The sequence below is a fragment of the Bos grunniens genome, chromosome 2 (assembly GCF_055505025.1).
Source record: "Bos grunniens cultivar Pamir isolate PY7600 chromosome 2, Bosgru_T2T1.0, whole genome shotgun sequence".
In the NCBI taxonomy this organism is placed as follows: domain Eukaryota; kingdom Metazoa; phylum Chordata; class Mammalia; order Artiodactyla; family Bovidae; genus Bos; species Bos grunniens.
This window is the reverse complement of record NC_141166.1, coordinates 88,249,743-88,269,659: the sequence shown is the minus strand read 5'-3', so window position 1 is coordinate 88,269,659 and position 19,917 is coordinate 88,249,743. Positions and strand designations below refer to the sequence as shown.

General features: G+C 41.0%; 1 long non-coding RNA gene across 2 annotated transcripts in view; it reads left to right on the top strand.

Moving 5' to 3' along the window:
• The window catches only part of LOC147378306 (uncharacterized), a 65,076-nt gene extending 54,338 nt beyond the window's left edge, over positions 1 to 10,738 (top strand). For both annotated transcript variants that reach the window (XR_015145872.1, XR_015145870.1), the window contains exons 3-4: positions 9,080 to 9,178; positions 10,222 to 10,738. This is a non-coding gene — a long non-coding RNA (uncharacterized LOC147378306). The remainder of the gene's footprint in view (positions 1 to 9,079; positions 9,179 to 10,221) is intronic.
• Positions 10,739 to 19,917: the final 9,179 nt, after the last annotated feature.

The window sequence follows — 19,917 nt, the reverse complement described above, 5'->3', positions numbered from 1 at the left end:
GGCCAGACTTGGCTACTCTTGGCTGGAGTTCATTCCAGTTCTGTGACTGGCTGCCAGGTCAGCTGAGGTTGATGGACTTTTGGCTGGGGTGCTCTGGTTTTCCTCTACACAGTATTTTATTTTCCATGACTTGTTCACATGATGATGGTGGAAGGGGTCCCAAAAGAGTGAGTGGAAGTGTGCAGAGCTTCTCAACGCCTATGCTTGAAACTGCAGAGTTGTATCTGTACCCATCAACCAAAGCAAGTCACAGGCCAGTCTAGATTTAGGAGTAAAATAATAAATTTTATTTACTGATGGATTTAAAGAAATTGTGGGGGAATTTGTAGCTGTTAATATAATCTACCACACAAACACCTAAAGATCTAATTTAAAGGAGAAATGACAAGTGAATACAGGCTCTAGCAGGAGCAAGATATCTGAACAACCTCTGGAGGAAATGCAACCTGGGAGTTAGGAGTGTGGTTGAGAAATTACATAGAACTGAATTCCAGTCCTGACTGTGTTGTTCACTGGCTGGTTCCTCATTAATAACAGCTATCTCATGGGTTTGTGAGGATTACATGTATGTAAAACTCTTAGCATGATGCCTGGCATGTGCTAAGGAATAATAAATGGGACCTGAAATAGTTGTTATCACTATAGGATACTTCAGTGACATAAGGCCTGGGTTGGAAACAGGACTAAACAGAACTGGAGATGGAGAGCCAGGCAAAAGAGAGATTGGCTCAGGTTGGCAGAGAGAAATGAGAATTATTACAGTATTATGTAGTAGAATAGGGCAGGACAAAATGCAGAGTCAGACAGACTAGGGTCTCATCAGAGGCTTAGACACACAGGTCAGCACAATACCAGCTGATGCTTACGGAGCACTTACAATATGCCAAGCACAATTCTAAGTGTTTTATAGTTATTTACGCATTTAATTTTCAAAATACCTCTATCAAGCTGCTTTCCCCATTTTATCTTTGGGGAAATTGAGGCACAAAGAGATATTTTTAGATTTTAGCCTTGCATAACCCAGGGGTAGGATACCAACAAGGTCTGCCTCATTCCTGACTCCAAGCTCCTGCCACCCTCACAATATCCCGGGGGTTGATTCCAGGCAGGAGCCAATATCAGGAAAATGAGGTTCAGAAGTTTTCAGAGAGGCAAGGAAAATTCAAGCAAGCCAGTGGTACCCAAAAAACAACAGATGAGGAACTGCTGAGGGCAGGGGCAAGGGGGAAGACTGTCTTAATAATTGAGACCTTTTATATAGCTCAGCACTCCCATTTGCACTATTTCTGGCATGAAAATTTCTAGTCCTCAAAATGAGGAAGGTGAGAATTACTTCTCTTTCACAACTCAGGTACTCGAAAGAATAGTTCCCACTTGTTAATTTCGCTTCCTCCTCTCCTACTACTTTCAGTTCAGTTCAGTCGCTCAGTCGTGTCCGACTCTTTGCGATCCCATGAATCGCAGCACGCCAGGCCTCCCTGTCCATCACCAACTCCCGGAGTTCACTCAGACTCAGGTCCATCGAGTCGGTGATGCCATCCAGTCATCTCATCCTCTGTCGTCCTGTTCTCCTGCCCCCAATCCCTCCCAGCATCAGTCTTTTCCAATGAGTCAACTCTTCGCATGAGGTGGCCAAAGTACTGGAGTTTCAGCTTTAGCATCATTCCTTCCAAAGAAATCCCAGGGCTGATCTCCTTCAGAATGGACTGGTTGGATCTCCTTGCAGTCCAAGGGACTCTCAAGAGTCTTCTCCTACACCACAGTTCTTTAGTACCCTGCTATAGCCTGACTCCCAACCTCTATACTGGTCATCTTATGACCTGAGATGGCCACATCCAGTGGACCCCATTCAGTCCTCATTGCTCAGTCTTGAAGAGCTCTGATTATTTGTTTACTGAAATGCTTTCCTTCTGCCTGGATAATCTTGACCTAGAGAAGGAGACTCCCATCTTTTATCAAGCCTGGCCTCAGGTAACCCACTCATTCTCCTGGCCAAGTCCAACTTTGCCGCTCAACTTTTTATCAGGTATTTACAGCAACTCATTCTTATTCTTATGACCAGTTTCAGGCATCTCGATGTTTCAAAACTTTTTTTTCCTATTTCTTTGAATGATAAGAACACACTTACAGACTGAGACTTGTAGTCTTGAGCATGGGAATCTGAAGTAAGGGCACTGACTATCAATAGTTGAGCCCACATTGCAGGACCTCTTTATACACAATGTAATCAATTTTCATCACAACAAGTCTGTGAGCTAAGTGGAACTACTTTTATTTTATAGATAAAGAAACTGAGGCTTAGAGAGAAAATTAGCATACAGCTGGTAGAGGAGGAGTCTGGATTCAAAGATATGAAGGTTGTTTTGACATCAGAGCCAGTGTGTTCCTGCTACCTCATGCTGCCACTCATAACTCACAAATTGTATACCATGAGATCAACAGCGTTATCTGCAATAATACAAGAATCTAATTTGCATTTATTTATTTGTTTTCCTATTTATTCAGTCTTACTGCCTTTGGTACACAGTAGAACCTGGCTGACTGATAAAGGAGAGTTTAAAATCAGGCCTGCTTCCCAACTGCCCAGGCTGTGACTGACCAAAGGTCTGCATTCTATTCGGATACCTGGGTGCTGCCTTTTCTGTAATTTGTAGCCAGAGCCTATCCTTAATTAGAACATCCCTGGGATTTTATGAGCAGGAGGAAAATGCAATGGTGTGATTACAGATCAATAGCTCTTCCACAAGACACAGATGTAGAGCAAGCAATAGTTCAGAGATTAGAAACTGCAATCGAGGCATGAAGGTACCTAGGAAAAACACATATTTTATTCCAGCCTGCTTTGGGATCATTGAGTGTCAGTGAAGCCGATAAGCTAAAACTTAATATGTGAAGCTTAATGGGCAAAGCAGCATATTAACAGAGGAAAATGAGAGGCATTTTTTGACCTGGTAATTTGGAAGGAGAGTAGGTGAAGTGTGTAAATTAGAGAAAATTCAAAGGTGAGTCATTTTGGAAATGTATAGCAGACATATATCACACTAACTGCAGCTCAGAATTGTGGCTCTCACCCCTGAAATCCATTAGAGCAGGACTCCTAGGATTTTTACCATTTTAATACTTGCATGGTTGTTTGTTTGATTTTGTCGTATGTGGCCGATGTTTATTTAAAACTTCAAATGAATTAAACTGATTCTTTCTCTGAAGTTTTAATGATGTTCCCTTGAGGTAATTAGAGGCACTTTGTGGTAGGAGGTGTCCCAGGGCTGGGAATTATGGCATTATGGAAATAAAACCCACGTGCTGCCTCCTTCCATTTTTAACTTAGAAGGAACAGCTGGATATAGTGTTTAAGAGCTAAGGCTAAAAAGAGAGGAAGCTCTTTAAAGAGTCTGAAAAGAGGTGGGAAAACCTTTGGGTTTGCCCAAATCTACGTAGGGATTTGTATAATTTTGGGAAAGGAAAACACTATGGCATCCCATTCTGTCAGGAATTTAATCCCTGCCAAGATTTAGGCTGCTATGTCTAGGAGTTCACTCACTCAACAAATATTTGATAAGGGTCTATTATGTGCCTGGCTCTATGGTACAATCAATAGTAAATCAGATAGAGTCCCTGTCCTCAAGAAACTGAAATCCATTTGGGAAATCCATGTGTTGGTTGCTGACAACCAACACATAGAGTATTATTATGTCAGCTGGTACTCAGTCAGTCAGTCAGTTCAGTCACTCAGTTGTGTCCAACTCTTTGCAACCTCATGAACCATAGCACACCAGGCCTCCCTGTCCATCACCAGCTCCCGGAGTCCACCCAAACCCATGTCCATCGAGTCGATGCTGCCATCCAACCATCTCATCCTCTGTCGTCCCCTTCTCCTCCTGTTCTCAATCTTTCCCAGCATCAGGGTCTTTTCAAATGAGTCAGCTCTTCCCATCAGGTGGCCAAAGTATTGGAGTTTCAGCTCAGCATCAGTCCTTCCAATGGACACCCAGGTCTGATCTCCTTTAGGATGGACTTGTTGCATCTCCTTGCAGTCCAAGGGACTCTCAAGAGTCTTGTCCAACACCACAGTTCAAAAGCATCAATTCTTTGGCACTCAGATTTCTTTATAGTCCAACTCTCACATCCATACATGACCACTGGAAAAACTGTAGCCTTGACTAGACAGACCTTTGTTGGCAAAGTAAGTGACATTAAAAAGAGAGAAAGGGAGAAAAGAGGAGCCAGGTGAGGGAGAGAAGTGCTTTTTTATAGAGAGATTAGGGAAGGACCCTCTGAGATGGTATTATCTGAATCAAGGATGGATTTGTACAAAACTCAATGGAGTAAAAAGTAAAAAGTACTTGTGAACCCAGGTCACAGGACACCTAAGAGAGACAGTTCATCAGAATTCCACATGAACTCCAGCAGTGCCCTTGGCCGTACTATTTTTTTTTTTTAATTTAAAAAAACCACATTGGCCTTTATTCAGTGATTCATGCATCAGGCAGCATCCAGTCTAGCAGACAGAAGTTCCAAGGAGCTGCATTAAATGTATATTTAGAAAAGACCTTTGAGCGCTCATAGGGTCTCATTGACAGAAAGCTACACTACCCTGGTGAAACTCTGCTGCAGAGTTCTATAGGCTTGCTAACAACACGAACGTGTGATAATAGGGACCGCTGAACAATCCCAGTTTGGATGCTGATCTTGTTTATCATTGTACCTAGTCCCAGTGACGACAGGAACAAACAAGGCAATTATCCAACTCTAGGGAAAAACAAGTCATGAAGCTCAGTCCACACAGTGCACTATAGTCATTCTTTTTGACAGGCTGTCACAGTATGTTAAATAAAACCTCTCATCTACACATCTGAGGATGAGAAGTAGTAACATGGCATAGAAGTTTCAGCAAGAATAGAATTGGCTATTTGGGGGTAAGTTCTACCTTCAAGATAAAAATCCCTTGTTTACTCAAGCCATTATCCATCTGCCTTATTATGCCTGCATCTTCTCTAGTATATTTCAGGTATTTGCCATGGTTAGTAATTTTTTTTTTTTTGTCTGTAAGAAACAGAACCCATTCAAACAATCTTAAGAAAAACTGGAGAAATTTATTAGGGAGTTACAAGGCAAAAGCATCGAGCCCAAAGGGAAGAAGTCAGTGGGGATTCATAAGATACTAGAACTCCAAGTAGGCAATCATAAAGAATGGAAGTTACTTTCTCCAGTTCTCTAGAATCTCATGACCTATTCCTGCTCATCTGCTTCATTTGTCTCTCTCTCTTTTTCTGAAGAGTGACTTTCTAGGTTTCTCTGAGCACATGACTGTTCCGGCTTCTGTCTTAACATTACTTCCTTGTTCATTCTTAAAAAAAAAGACTCACTAGGAATTAGTCTTATCCAATGAGCAAATACGTGTAAAAAGTAAGTTATAAAAAAATATACACAGTGCAATCCTGTTCTATAAACAGTTTTGGTATGTGTAAGTATGCTCAGGAAAAAAAAAAAGGAACAGAAATGAACTAAAGTGTTTTTAATGGTTATCTCCCAGTGATAGAATTATGGGTGATTTAATTTTTTTCGAGCATGTCTGTACTTTTCCATCAATCAGTACCATATCTATGTTTTGTAATTGTAAAAACATTATTGAAAAAATTAAAATGAAATCCACGTAGTGAATCCAATTAGTCTAGAACTAAACCTGACAATGGCGCAGACACATGCCAGACCTAGAGTAAGGGACAAAGGTTCATGGAAGGCGGTGGCCAGGCACACTGGGGAGAACAGCAGAAAAAACACACACACCGGAGAGGCCGGCTCTTTGTTTCCATATTTATTTGTTTTCAAGAAAAAACCCTCAGTTTTCGGTACCATCATGCCAAAAGAATTTGCAAATAATGATGCCATGCGCCTCAGATCTCTGGATTTTCTCTTTTTCCTTCTTGCTCTACTTGTGCAAGTATATGTTATCTAAGAGTCAGCCAGCCACAGTATCCCATGTTGTAGAACCCACCACTCAGGGACATCCAGGTGATAAAACTGAGGGTAGGGACTTAGGGTAGGAAGCCTGCATCCTTCATGACCAAATCTAAATGGCCCAAACAAAGACTCTTGTTGCTATCAAGCATACAGTAATATGCTTCCAAATATAGCTTCCCTTGTCCATACAATTCACTATCTATAGAGCCATAGTCTTGGACCCTGAGTGGCCCTGACCATCTTTACTGCTAGGTATGATAATTGGCTCTGGTTCATCTCTGAATAGGTTTTCAAAGACTAGGAAGCAGAATAGGAGAAGACCTAGTTTGGGGCACAGCTGAAATAGGACCTTGGACCAGCAATCAGGGTAGCAGACAGGACCAACCAAAGCACCAGAGGATCCAAAGTGAGCCACAATGGAAGGTATGGCAAGGCTGGCTAAAGTCTAGAGGCTATTACAGTAAGGGATGCACTAAGTGGGCAAAAGAGGGCAAGGGATGAGGGAACTGTTAAAGGTTAACCAAAGACTTAGAAAGAGCCAAGATGGCTTTCCATGAAACCAACCTGTCAACAGTCATTTATCAATCAATATTCAGGTATTCACAATTACCTACCAACTTTGAGATGTGCATGTGTCCTATCGGAGGGTATATGTGGGATAAATGAGCTGTGTAAATATTTGTGAGCCAGGGAAGAAACCTTGCTAACAAAGGCCTGCTTCCACTGGAGAACTGGACTGTGAGTTCCCAGTTAATTAACAAAAACCACTTCATAGTGAGGACCCACAAGTGATTTATTATTGACAATTGTTACATCTTGATCAAGCAATCTTCTGGAACCCCAAATCCATACTCCTGCATGAATGTGGATGCAGTTCAGAAAGTCTGGTGTTCATATGTCCAGTGAGAGGGAGACTGACCCTTTCTAGGGAAGAAGCAGAGAGCAAACTGAAGTAAACTGGATATTAGGGAGAATTTCTTCCCCCAGAGTTTGAGGAGCCACTGATGTGTCACTAAGGAAGGAACTGTTAGAACCTTATTCCCTGCAGATTTCAAAGTTTTCTTTCAGGCTTAAATTCCGCTTGGCCTAGAGGCAGGGTAGGACTCAGATGGCCTCTTGGATGGTTCTCTAGTTCCAAGTTTAGTTCTGTGTTTATGGCTTAGAAAACCCAACACCTTAACTGGTCAGATATCCTAGACACTGAATGTTTTTCACAGATTTGGTAGCAGAAACACCCTACCTCTTTGTTTAGCCACTTGAAAAGGAGGATTAAAGGGAAAAAAAATCAGAGACTTACTACAAATAGATGGAACGAGTCTTGTTTTGTAAAGCAGAGCCGCTAAACTGTGCCTGTATTCGTTATGGAAACTAAAGACAAAGCCAAGTTTGCTTTGTGCAAATTCAGCAGCACTGAGACCCCTTGGCAGAATGCCATATCACCCCTTGCTAGGGCGACATTTGTGCAAAATCTTACTTGGTGAGGCTTTGCTTTCTTCCAAGGAACAAACAGGGTGGAAATTCCTGATCTACCTCAGTATCGCCAGTAATCTGACCTGCAGGCTTGTACCTGAATACTGAAACCTTGGGGTTCACTGCTCAAATATAATACTTGGGAAAAGAAGAAAAGGAGTAAAGACACTCTTCTTAACCTTTGCAAATGTCATGCACTATTTATATAACATTTACCACTTTTATTTTCTACAGCCCAGGATTTTGTGAGGAGAAAGGAACAGGCACTTGAAACTAAGCTGCCTTCCACCAGGTTTTAAATTGCAGCCTTTCCTCTCAGAAGGCTAAGTTTATTGTATGGACATCATTCTTCAGGGGCTGATTGTCTCATAAACAATTTGAATTCTATTTCTTGGATAAATCCTGAAATTGCTCTTCTAATAGCTTCAAAAGAGAAAAAATTTCCCCTAAGTCAAATAAACTACCAGCTCTAAAAGATAAGTTGCTATCTGTTGGATGGAAATTTTGGAATTCTTTCACTCTGTGTCATAATAACTGCAACAAGTTTTCATTTTCAATCTTATTAAGTAAAAATTGCACTTTTACAAAGACTGGACTCAACTTTTTATTTTCTTGCTTGTGTAACCACTAGGGGCCTGAACTTGGCTGAACGAGTTGCCTTGTGAAGGCTGGTATTTTATAAATTCTTGAAAGGAGGAAGCCACAGGGTCTCATTTTGACAACCTAACTTCAGGTAGATAAGAAAAGCAAACACAAGTTAATGCTACCCAGGGACAGAGAAAATATGAACCTCCAGGAAATGTGATAGACAAATATATAGATGCTAAGGCTTCACTGAAGGCATTTGCTTCAACCAAAAATGCAGGTTTCATATATATGATCTTTTAATAAAAGTAGACATTTTTATACTGAGAGCTTCTAAAGAGCTGAAGTGTTGGGATGTTTTAGAACTAAGACACTACACCTTGTCTTAAAATGACTGCCATCACTATAGTCAGAGGTTGCCAACTGGCCATGCTCAGGCTGCCTGTGACTTGAAAGTTGTTCTCTGTTTGACTCTCACTGTGTTTAGAAATAACTAGGTGTAAAATCTTAAAATGAGGATGTTTCAAATAAAAATGCAGATTTATGACTCTCTTGAAAAATTATAGGTTCTAAAAGGATTAGCCACGACCACAATTTCTTGACTGGGTGGAATTGGGTAGAGGGTGCCCCTTCTCTGGGGCACATACTTTCCCGTTTGGCACAGGTTGCCTGAGCCCCACTTTGCTCTATATGTTGTCTCTTTGCCCTCTGCAAACCTTTGGTTCTGACCAAAAACCAGAGCTTGAAAGCTTCTGCTAGTTCAGAGGTGGCAGTCTGTGGCAGGAATGACAACTGGTGCCACCGCAGACAACTGTGTGCCTTTCTCTTTCCACACCATGGTGAATATATTTATTTTCTTTTTCTTCTTGCAGAGGCCTTATGCCATAGATAAGGGAGTGCTGGATTAGGGGCTGGGGACTTGGCTCTAGTGATAACTTCTTTTATCTAATTGAGTGAATTCACAAGAGCCTCTTAATCATTTAGAGTCTTAGTTTCTTTACGTGTAAAATGGGTTCATTGATTTATCGCCTAACTTTTAAAACACATCTATTCTGTTCCACAGATTTGAAGATGCACCAAAGGACTCAATTATTAAAATAACACAAACCGATGTTGTGTAGACATGCTCTTTGTCTGTGTCTAACATCTTCCGAAAAGAGGGGTAAGTTTGAACACCTTTGGGCAGTTCCGCACAGTCCCCACTGCTCATCGCCAGGCAGGCTCTCCGTTACCTACCCCGTCTGGCAGTCCCTGAGTTAAAGAATGGCTCGTGACCTCTAGGTACCTTTCCTGCTAAAATGTCCTCGGGTGCTTTCTTTTCCAACACCCACGTCTTCTTCCACCTTGTCTTCTTTGTTCTCTTCCCCGTCTCCATCTCCGCCAGCTGAAAGCTTGCCAGGGGCTTAGCTTTTAAAGTCTGCCATAGTTTCTGGAGACAGAATTCCTTTGGCTTTGTCCCTTTGTTGCTTTTCATTCTCACCTTGACAATAAGGACATGATTCTCAGTTTTACTCTGTAGCTTGGTTTACTGTTAACTGAAGTTTCCCCCCTTTCTTTGCAGCAGCTGTTCTCATTCTTCTAACCAGTTTTTAAAAGGATTGAATTTGAAAATATGGTTGCTGTGTGCCTCTTCAGAGATTCATCCATAACTGTCAGAGCCTTTTCATTCCCTGGCTTTTGTATAGGTTTCTTTTATGAGCAGAGTAATTTGCATTTGTCTTTAATTCTTAATTTGTCTTTGCATTTGCTGTGGATGTAACATGCAGCTGAATTTGCATTTTCTTTTCACTTCCATTCTCACGGACTGGGGCTGTCTGAGGTGTAAACTACAGAGAGATTCAGAAGCCTGTTTGCTGAACGGTAAACTTGGCTCTTCTGGTTTCATCTTATCTCACCTTCCCCTTACCTGAGTTGTCTTATTATATTTAGATGTTCTAAAACGTGATCAAATATAGCCTATGTTTTCCATTCCATGGGCTGCTTAATCCCATTAACAGAATATTAGACCTTTAAATAGCAGTTGTAACTCACTTATCAGGAGAAGAAATCCTGTTTAAGAAGATACTATTAGATTCTGGAATATAGAATGCTTGGGATTTAATTCTGTCCCTACTGTTAACCAGTTGGGTATATAACCTATATATTTCTGGTACTCAATCTGTCTGTAAAAAGGGACTAACAGCAATGTTTCTGGGTATTTCACAGAGTTCTTCTGAGGTGCAATGAGTAGGGTGGGTATGGAACTCTGTAAGGAGCATGTGAGAGTTGGACTGTGAAGAAAGCTGAGCGCCGAAGAATTGATGCTTTTGAACTGTGGTGTTGGAGAAGACTCTTGAGAGTCCCTTGGACTGCAAGGAGATCCAACCAGTCCATTCTAAAGGAGATCAGCCCTGGGTGTTCTTTGGAAGGAATGATGCTAAAGCTGAAACTCCAGTACTTTGGCCACCTCATGTGAAGAGTTGACTCATTGTAAAAGACTCTGATGCTGGGAGGGATTGGGGGCAGGAGGAGAAGGGGACGACAGAGGATGAGATGGTTGGATGGCATCACCAACTCGATGGACAGGAGTTTGAATGAACTCCGGGAGTTGGTGATGGACAGGGAGGCCTGGCATGCTGCGATTCATGGGGTCGCAAAGAGTTGAACACAACTGAGCGACTGAACTGAAGGAGCATCATATTCTAGACCAATATAAAATACAGTGCCCTGAGAACTGCAAGCAGTGCTGCCCCTGAGAACTCTTTTTAATTTCTGCTTGGTTGATGATAGAGCTTTGGTTCCATGGAGTTTCACCAACAATGGCCACTCTGTTTCAAATCATATCACAGTTTCCTAGTGAGGGGAAAAGGATCAGTTTAAAATCTACCTATAATCTCACGCTAGGAGCTTCTCTATTGCTGTGAAATAACATTTAAACAGAAGGTTAATGCCTTACACTAAACCTGTAGTCCTAATGTGCCTCCAAAAAGCGTTAGTTCTAATTACTCTTTGTAGAAAGGCAGACTAGAAGTGGCCCTATATATTCTAACATTCAATTAAAGGGCTGTTCTTGAGAAGTAGATTTTTTTTTTATTGTTGTGTAGAATATTGAGAGAATTATTAGTTGCTTCTGTAGTCCACTCTGCAGTAATATGCAATTATTTTGCCTCTCAAAGAGAGAGAATTTCTAGTCAGCGTGAACTAATTGTACTATATACACAGGTAGTTTTTAGCAATGTCCAGTGATTCCTCCTCACTGCTTTTCTTTGTCAAGAGTTTAATCAACAGAAGGCCCTGGAGGGAGGAGAGGGGTATCTAGATTTCCTCTAAAATCTGTAAGGTCCTAGAGAAAGGATTATCTCCTCAAACCATGAGCCTCTTTCTTCCCCCACACTCATACTGCCCTGGGATTAGGCCTTTCTCTGTTTGGAATGAGGCCTTGAGACATAAGGAGTTGATGAATTTATCTGAATCAGAGGTTCAGATAGTTTAGATAGTGGGGCAGTTTATTCAAGAATCCATTCTCCCTCAGTTCTTCCTGTCACCCCTTTATTATTCCCAGAACCCTTGTTTCTGGGTTTTTAGGAAGAGAGAGGATCTCAAATTACTTTTCAGAGACCACTGCTCCAGATGGTTCAAGTATGGATAAGAAGGACTCCTGATGGGAATTTAAGTCCATTGCTCTTGAGACATACCTCAAAACTTGGAGGCCAGAGTATTAAGAGAAGAAGAAAAAAAAGTTCTATCTAAGAAGTCAGTAAAGGTATAGACACCACATGCAAAGAAAAAAGAAATCCAAACCAAAACACAGTAGTGTTGGATAAACTGAAGACAACATTGCTTTTTTCGAAATTTTAGAATGAAAGTTTAGGTTTAGAGAATTATATTTTATTTATAACTTAGGAGCAACATTTCATTGAAGCAGGAAGGTTCTTCACTGAGTCTCTGTAATTGCAAAAGACACTGCTGTTTTCTAGGGGTTTAACAGAACTTTTTGTCATTGTTAGCACTTAACTGTAAATCAGAGTTTAGGAAGTGGATTTATTGTCCTATTTACCTTTGGCTGGGTAGATGAAACGCAAACTTCATTTCAACTGATTTCTTTAGAAGCAGCTTCCCAATGTCTGTGGTTGGAGGACGGGCCATTTGTACTTTAAAACTTGATGGGCATCAACAGGGCAACTATAAATTCTCTTCTGACCTAATCTCTCACCTAGAGATAGGTTATTTTCTTTCTGGATTGCTGACTGATTTCCTTCCTGTAGTGCTGGAAAGCCTTGTTCAAAGATCTCAAAGCCTGGCTGCATCTCTTTCCTAATGAAGCACCCTTAGCTTGAAGCTGGGGGAGAAGGTCCATCTGGCTTCTGCCATATGTGTGTATGCTGTCACACCAGTAAACACGGCAGAGTTTGCCGACAGTGCGGAGTTTCAGTTAGTCAGTCATAAATTAGAGATGAGATATGCTGTGTTCCTGCTGCTGCGAGCTTTCACACTCCAGAAAGGAATCTCTACTTACCTATCCTAAAGAAGAAGAAAATGTGGATCAAGAAACCATCAGAGGGGATGCCACACCAAGTCAGATGCACACACATTGTTTAGAGATGGGGAGAATGTGCACAGGCTTAAGAAATCAAAATCATTTCCTAAGCACCTGATTTGTATCTGTTTATTCAGTTGGTACATTGGCTCTTTTGTTTCAAGGCATATATATGTAACCAATTACATTTTTTTCCACTTGGGGTGGGTGCTGGGGAACAACTCCTTGAAGAGTCTTCAAAACATTCTTAAACTGGGTGAACATATGTGTAGTTTTCCCCCAAATGTGCTTTATTTGTGTCTGATAATCAGATAGGGAGAAAATAATTACATTTTAATGCATCTGTCTTTTTAAAGAGAAAAGTGCTTTCTGACTCTTGATGGCAAGATTTCATTATTATGATTTTAATGCTTTTAGATTAAAGGAGAGTTTACATTTAGGCTGCAAAGAAGCACAGCTAAACTATTCCTCTAAGACATCTTTGTTTCATTTATGGGCTTGTGTGGAGGTGTGTTTTAATGTATTACATTTAAAACAGACTGTGATATATTAGAGTATTTAAACATCTTAAACCAGAATAGCTTCAGATAACACTGCTATCTTGTATCTGACAGTATCATCATGGGAAAGTCACAGCTTCTAAAACAGATTATCACACGTTTTTATCCTGAACATCCATTTCACCTAAGAGGTTCTGTGACCACCACACATCTTCAAACCTTCTCACTTCAAAAAAGAGTAAGACCTTCAAATTCTTTCAGTGCTACAATAACTGGAAAACTATGGCAATCTATTTCATTTGATTATTTCAGAACTGGTCAGACCTTGATCTCAGGTAAGGTTTGTTTCTTTGAGGCTGAGATTTAGGGCAGCGAAAGAAAGGTGATGATGGATGTTCTGAGCAGAATAAGTTAAGTTTCTAATTCATAAAAAAAAAAGACTAGGAAAAAAGAGGAAAGGGGGGCCAAGATTGTGGCTTGCAAATAAAGGGAGCCGTTGATTTTATTCCAGTACCAGAAATAAAGACTATAAGCCCTTTGAAATTTCCTGTTTGATATCTACTAATAGGATTGGCATGTTTTTAGAAAAACTCCAGGCCCTGTATATATAAATGGTTGTAGCTATCATTTGGTAACACCAAAAATTATGCTGCTGCAGTCAAATGCAGCTGTCCCTTCAAACGCCATGTCCACCTCAAAATGTCATCTTATATGGAAATTGGTTATTTTTGTATATAACTAGTTAAGGGTCAAGATGAGGTCATATGGGATTAGGGTTGGCCCTAAACCCGATGATTAGCGTCCTTATGAGAAGAAGGGAGGACACAGAGATATAGAGAAGAATGAAATGTGAAGAGGAAGGCAAAGATTGGAATCAGCCATCTACATGCCAAGGAACCCTAAGGACTGCTGGCAACCATCTGAAATTAGAAGAGAAGCATGGATCAGATTCTCCCTCAGAGCTTCTAGAAGAAGCCAGTCTTGCTGATACCTTGATTTTGGACTTCAGGACTGTGAGCAAGTAAATATCTGCTATTTTGAGGCACCAAGTCTGCCATAATTTGTTTTGGGAGCCCCAGGAAACTGTTAGAGTTGTTCAACAGTTTTATTCTAACAGTTAATAACCATAGCTTCAAGTGCTTTACCAAACCAATCCTACACTGAATCTTTCAAGCATTGTCAAAACTGGATTTATGGGAACCTCTTATGAAAGGAGTTTTTGCAAAGGGGACCCCAGTGCTTCTTAGTTTTCTGTGGCAAGGTGAGGGCACAGGGGTCCACAGTGCTCCCCAGTGTGCACTGCCCTGTGCCCCTTCTTGATACAAATTCCTACACCATCTTTAGTGTGGAAGAATGATAGCTGTGGTCCAGCTCTCTATACCTGGAGGAACATGCTCCTTGTTTAGGGAGGGTGTGTAGAGAGTCTAAGTCATCATTATAATAGAGATGAGAGGCCTCAGCAGTTATCTGACTAGGCCTCTGGGTAAGAAGACATGATGTGTTGGTAAACAAGCTGACTGCATTTCCCAGAACTCTCCCAGGTGAAAGCATCCTATTGACATTAATGCCTGTTTATGGTTCAAGATTCGTTGCATTTGCCCCTAAGTAGAACCATAGATCAGAAACAAAAAGGCAAATTTTGTGTTTCTAAAGTTTTAGTACATTTTCCCTTCAGGGTAAGTACCTGTATTCTGTATTTATCTGACTTCCCAGCCCATTTTAATGATGTCCTCACCCCCAGATTTTCTCAGTTTAGGGTTGCCTTGGAAGTAGGTGAAGGGACTTCCTTAGGGTTTAGAGAAATTCAGCTAGAATGCTCATCTGCTTGGGTTAGCTGAAGTACAGTCTCTTTAGAAGAGGGTGGTCTTTGAAGGATGATGAACATCTCTTATACAGAAATTTGCAACTATGTGGAGGAATGTTCTTATGTTCCTCGTTTTGGTAAATAGAATTCCAATCTGCCCAGTTGTTCAAATTAAAACCCAGAAGTCACTCTTGACTCTGTTCTCCATCCTCTCTCATACCTGATCAATCATCATATCCAACTGATTCTACCTTTCTCTAGATGGATTCACACCTCTCCATCCTCTCCAGCATGTCTGTCAGCAGCCTAGTTCAAGTGGCCATCACTCTTGCCTAGGTGATTGCAACAGCCTCCTAGTGATTTCATCACCATTAGCTTCTTTCCTTTTCTCAAACCACAGCAGAGTGACCATATTAAATGTACTAGTCAGATCATATTCCCTTGCTTAAAAGATTTCCACGACTTCAAGATAAAACATGAATTCTTTAAGAATGATGTGATGGCCAGTTTTATGTGTCAATTTGACTGGGCTATAGTGTACCCAGATATTTGGTTAAATATCCTGGGTATGTCTGCAAAGGTATTTCTGAGTGAGATGAATATTTGAATTGTAGACTGAATAAAGCAGTTGCCCTCTCCAGTGTGGGCATGCCTCATCCAATCTGAGTTCTGAAAAGATTAAAGGTGAGGGAGAATTCACTTTCTCTCTGCCTGTTTTTGAGTTAGGATGTCAGTTTTCTTCTCTACCTGGGCTGTAGCTAAACCACCAACAAATAGTAAGATCTCTAATAAATTCTCAGCCTCCATGATCATGTGAGCCAATTCCTTACAATAAACCTCTCTATCTATCTATCTGGCATGTCCTATCGTTCTGATTTTTATGGAGAATTCTAACACAGTTCTTACTGGATCTGTCTTGCAATTTTCTCATCTGAATTAAATGCTCTGAATTTCTTTAAGCATCCTGAATCAAAAGTCTTGTCTCTACACCACTGGTTCTCCTTGTTTGCACATTGGGATAACCTGGGGAGCTTTAAAAACTATTGATGTCTGGGTCCTACACCTGTGCTGTGCTTAGTCACTCAGTCGTGTCTGACTCTTTGGGACCCCATGGACTGTAGCCTGCCAGGTTCCTCTGTCCATGGGGATTCTCCAGGCAAGAATACTGGAGTGAGTCACCATGCCCTCCTTCAGGGGATCTTCCTAATCTAGGTCCTACCCCTAGAGATTATTATTAAACTTGTGGGGATGCAGTGGGGAGTTTAAAACAATGTTCCCAGGTAATTTTAATGTCTGATGGGCTAAAAAAACATGAGGCTTTGCACATAAATCTGGATTTTCATCCCCGATTCTGTTTATCAGGCTAATATTCACTTATCCTTCAGGTCTCCATTAAATAATCATTTGCTCCAGAAGCTTTCCTTGATAACCCTTAGACTAGGTTAGTTCCATCTCTATGTATTCCTCTAGCATCCTGTACTTCCCGTCATACCACTCATTACATTTAGCCATGATCATTTCTTTAATCCTTTGCCTTCCCTATTAGAAGGGAAGCTCCATGGGCTAAGGAATTTTGTCTAGTTTTGCTCCATATTCTATTCTAGCACCTAACTTTGCACCTGGCATTTATTGGTTAGTAAATATTATATTGAAGGCATAAACAAATGTAAACGTATATGGCAGTATACACTGGGTAAAGTTCTTATTTTTTTCAGGTAGTTTGGGGGAGTTTCCCCAGCCTGGTCTGGAATTCTCAGTCACTTTCCAGGGTGATTACCTTTGAGTAACTGACCTCCTTTCCTATCAGGGATCTGCTGTGGGGTGCAGTCTTTGTGACCCATCTTTTCTAGTTGGCATATTTCTTCAGTCACCAGATCTTCAGGATATCTTTTCCCCTGACCTTTACCTACATCTCATCCTGTCCCAAGTGGTTGTGAGATAGAAGCTTACATCAGAATTTCTGTGGAACCATTTTCAAAACATACTTGTTAAAATATCTACCACTTTCCAAATTCTGACGTGGTAAGTCTGGGGTGGACCCCAGGCACTTATGTTTTATATAAGTTCCATAGATGATTCTGGTATACAGTTTCATCTTTCATGCTTTATAACTGTGTGAAATGGCTACTAGGTTATCAAAGAGAGCAGTGAAAAAACACATGTGGGTCTCTACATTAGTGAAAGAAGGCCAAAGGAAAAAGATATTGTCTAGGACTTTTGTCCATCAGCTAAGACCTGTGGCTCTAGTTGTACCTGTGGCACATGTAGGTATTCCTAAGTGTCCTTCCAGGAATTATGATTCTTACTGTCTAATCCAGAAAAGTGACTCTATGATGGCTCTTTCAGAGCATTGGCAAGACTGCGGCAGACAAGGCAAGGATATTCAGGGTCAGTGAAAGACTGTAGGAATCTCCAATTATAAACAGGACTGATCTCTTTTGGGTTTCATATTGCAGAGTTTTCCTCCCAGTTGCCTAACTGAGGCTGGCTTCTGTCAATCTGCAAGAAAGGGGACCTGGCATTTTGCTGTGGTGTCACTCAGTGTTCCACTTTATGTAACACAACCTTTAGAACATTGCTCTTAAATATACGTTAGGGTTGGGCTATTTAAAGCTCAAGACTTACGCTGCTCAGACATGAAGCACAACACTCTAACACAGCTTTAAGTTATGCAAATTGTTTCTTCTCAGTTGCTGCAAGAAGCTCTGTTTTGTGATATTGGCCTAGGGCCAAACAGGTAGCGTGATATGAGTAGGCAGCCCTCCTACTACCTCTCAAGTCGAAGGCTTCAGCCAAGTGCTATTCTCAAACAGGCAAACAGGGGAGAAACAAGTCTGAGGAAAGATGTGTGGGGCCGTGGCACAGTTTGGTTACATGTAGCCAGGCTGGGCTGCCACACAGGGAGAAAGTCCTCTTACTCTCTGCCTGCCACTCTCCACTTGATCCAAGAGAGAAGCTGGACTGGGCCATCTTTTCTAAACCTAAATTTTATCCTAAAAGCTTGATTTTAATATTGGTGTGTTAGTTGCTTAGTTGTGTATGATTCTTTGTGATCCCATGGACTGTAGCCCACTAGGCTCCTCTGTCCACGGGATTTCCCAGGCAAGAATACTGAAGTGGGTTGCCAATCCCTTCTCCAAGGAATCTTCCTAACCCAGGGATTGTACCCAAGTCTCCTGCTTGACAGGTAGATTCTTTACCATTGAGCCACCTGGGAAGCCCCACCAACAAGTAGTGTAGTTAAATAAAGCACTGCGAACAAACAAAAAAGAAGTTAAAGATTACTTAAGATGAACCTTGAATAAGAAAATTCATCCACATTGCAGGCAGAGTCTTTACTGCCTAAGCCACCAGGGATATGCAAAAATAACAAGCAGCAATGGGCATCACATATCTTTATCCTCATGTCAGCTAAGTCCCCTTTTTCCTCAGAGATTTAGTCTAGTTTACTTGGAGCCTAGTCAGTCCCAAGTCATTGCAGGTCCAGATTCTCTCATGATTTCTGTCATTTCTCAGGCTCATGGACTTGTCTCTGCTTCATTACCCGCATCTCTGTGGGTGCATATTCAGTCAGGTTTACGTAAGGAATCCATTCACTCCTAGTATTTCGTAAGCTTTGGTGAAGTTTATTCCTACCTGGGAGGGGGAATATGGAGAAGTCATTTCCTGCTGTGCACGGCCTCCTGCGACCTTCCTAGCTCCATGTTACTTCTTTCTATCTCTGCTTCTGCCTTCTCTCTCTTTTGACACCCTCTGTCCCCAGTCGGAAATCACCTCTGTTACTCAGAGTAGTCTGGTCTCTGGGGGCAGTGGAGGGAGATGGGGTTCAGTCTTGATCTCTCAACTTGCAAGCACAACCTCACAAGAATTCCTGCTGTTGTGATTCATACTTCCTAGGGAGCAATCTTAGTTATAGATAGATTTTTCCATCCCTGTCACATACTTGTTTAAAATCTTTCCATGAGCTCAGGTTTATCTTGCATATGTATACAATGGAGTCTGTAGAAATTTTAGAAAGTACAGGTGGGTCCTCCTGCAGGCAAGCTGTGTGATGCTATTAGCCCTGAGCTATATAAAAGCACCAAGACTTGAAAGCTTGAGTCTGCACTATTTTGGTGCAAAAACCAGAGTAATGTTGAAGAGTGAGAGAAGAATTCAAGTCTTTTAGGTATAGATGTGCAAATTCCAAAGCAAAAGGTGGAAAACTATACAAGCCACCCTATGAATATTAATAAAAATACTTTACACAAAGCATTCTGAGTTCTCAGAAGAAAGGCACTATATAAGCACAAACATTACCTCATTAATCCTAACAGCATTCCCGTGAGAAGAGATCCAAGGCAGGTTATTCCATTTCAAATGCAAAGAAATGGATAAAGCAGGAGACATAACTTGTCCCCAGCGTTATCATTATCTCTGCTGTAGAGGTCCTGCTGACCCCTCCTTTGCTAAGCCTCCTCACCCAGGCCAGCTTCACTGCTGGATGCTGTTCATCATTTCACCTATATGTCTCATCTATTCAACCAGACTGTGAGCTCATTGAGGGGAGCTTTTGCATAATTAAAAGCTATCTCCTTTGCATTTCTCCCTCTTACTGCATCCTCCAGAGCATCAGGGACTTAATATGTACTCAAGCAAATGTCTGATGATTGATAGTCATTGTATTATGGAAGTGACAGTGGTTTAACTAGCTATATTTTCCCTTTCCAGTCATTTTCCTTTTTCATATTAAATTTTAAATAATTACAGAATACAAATACCTTGGGTTTTCTGCTAAAAAAAAAAAAAGAAAAGAAATAAAGAAAACATTTTAGACATTCCTTTTGTCTATCGTGCTCTTCCCAGATTTAATCAGTTATTTATGATAGAATAAGGACAGTTTTAAGAAACATATGTTTGGAAAAGAAACTACATGTACACAGAACAAAATTCAAAAGGTATTATAAGAGGTTAATCCTCTCTCTGTTCTTTTCCAGCGCCACCTATTTCCTCTTCCCAGAGGCAATTGCTATTACCAGTCTCTTCTGTCCTTCCAGGGATGGCCTATGTTTACACAAGCATGCAATGCTTATAATTTTTAA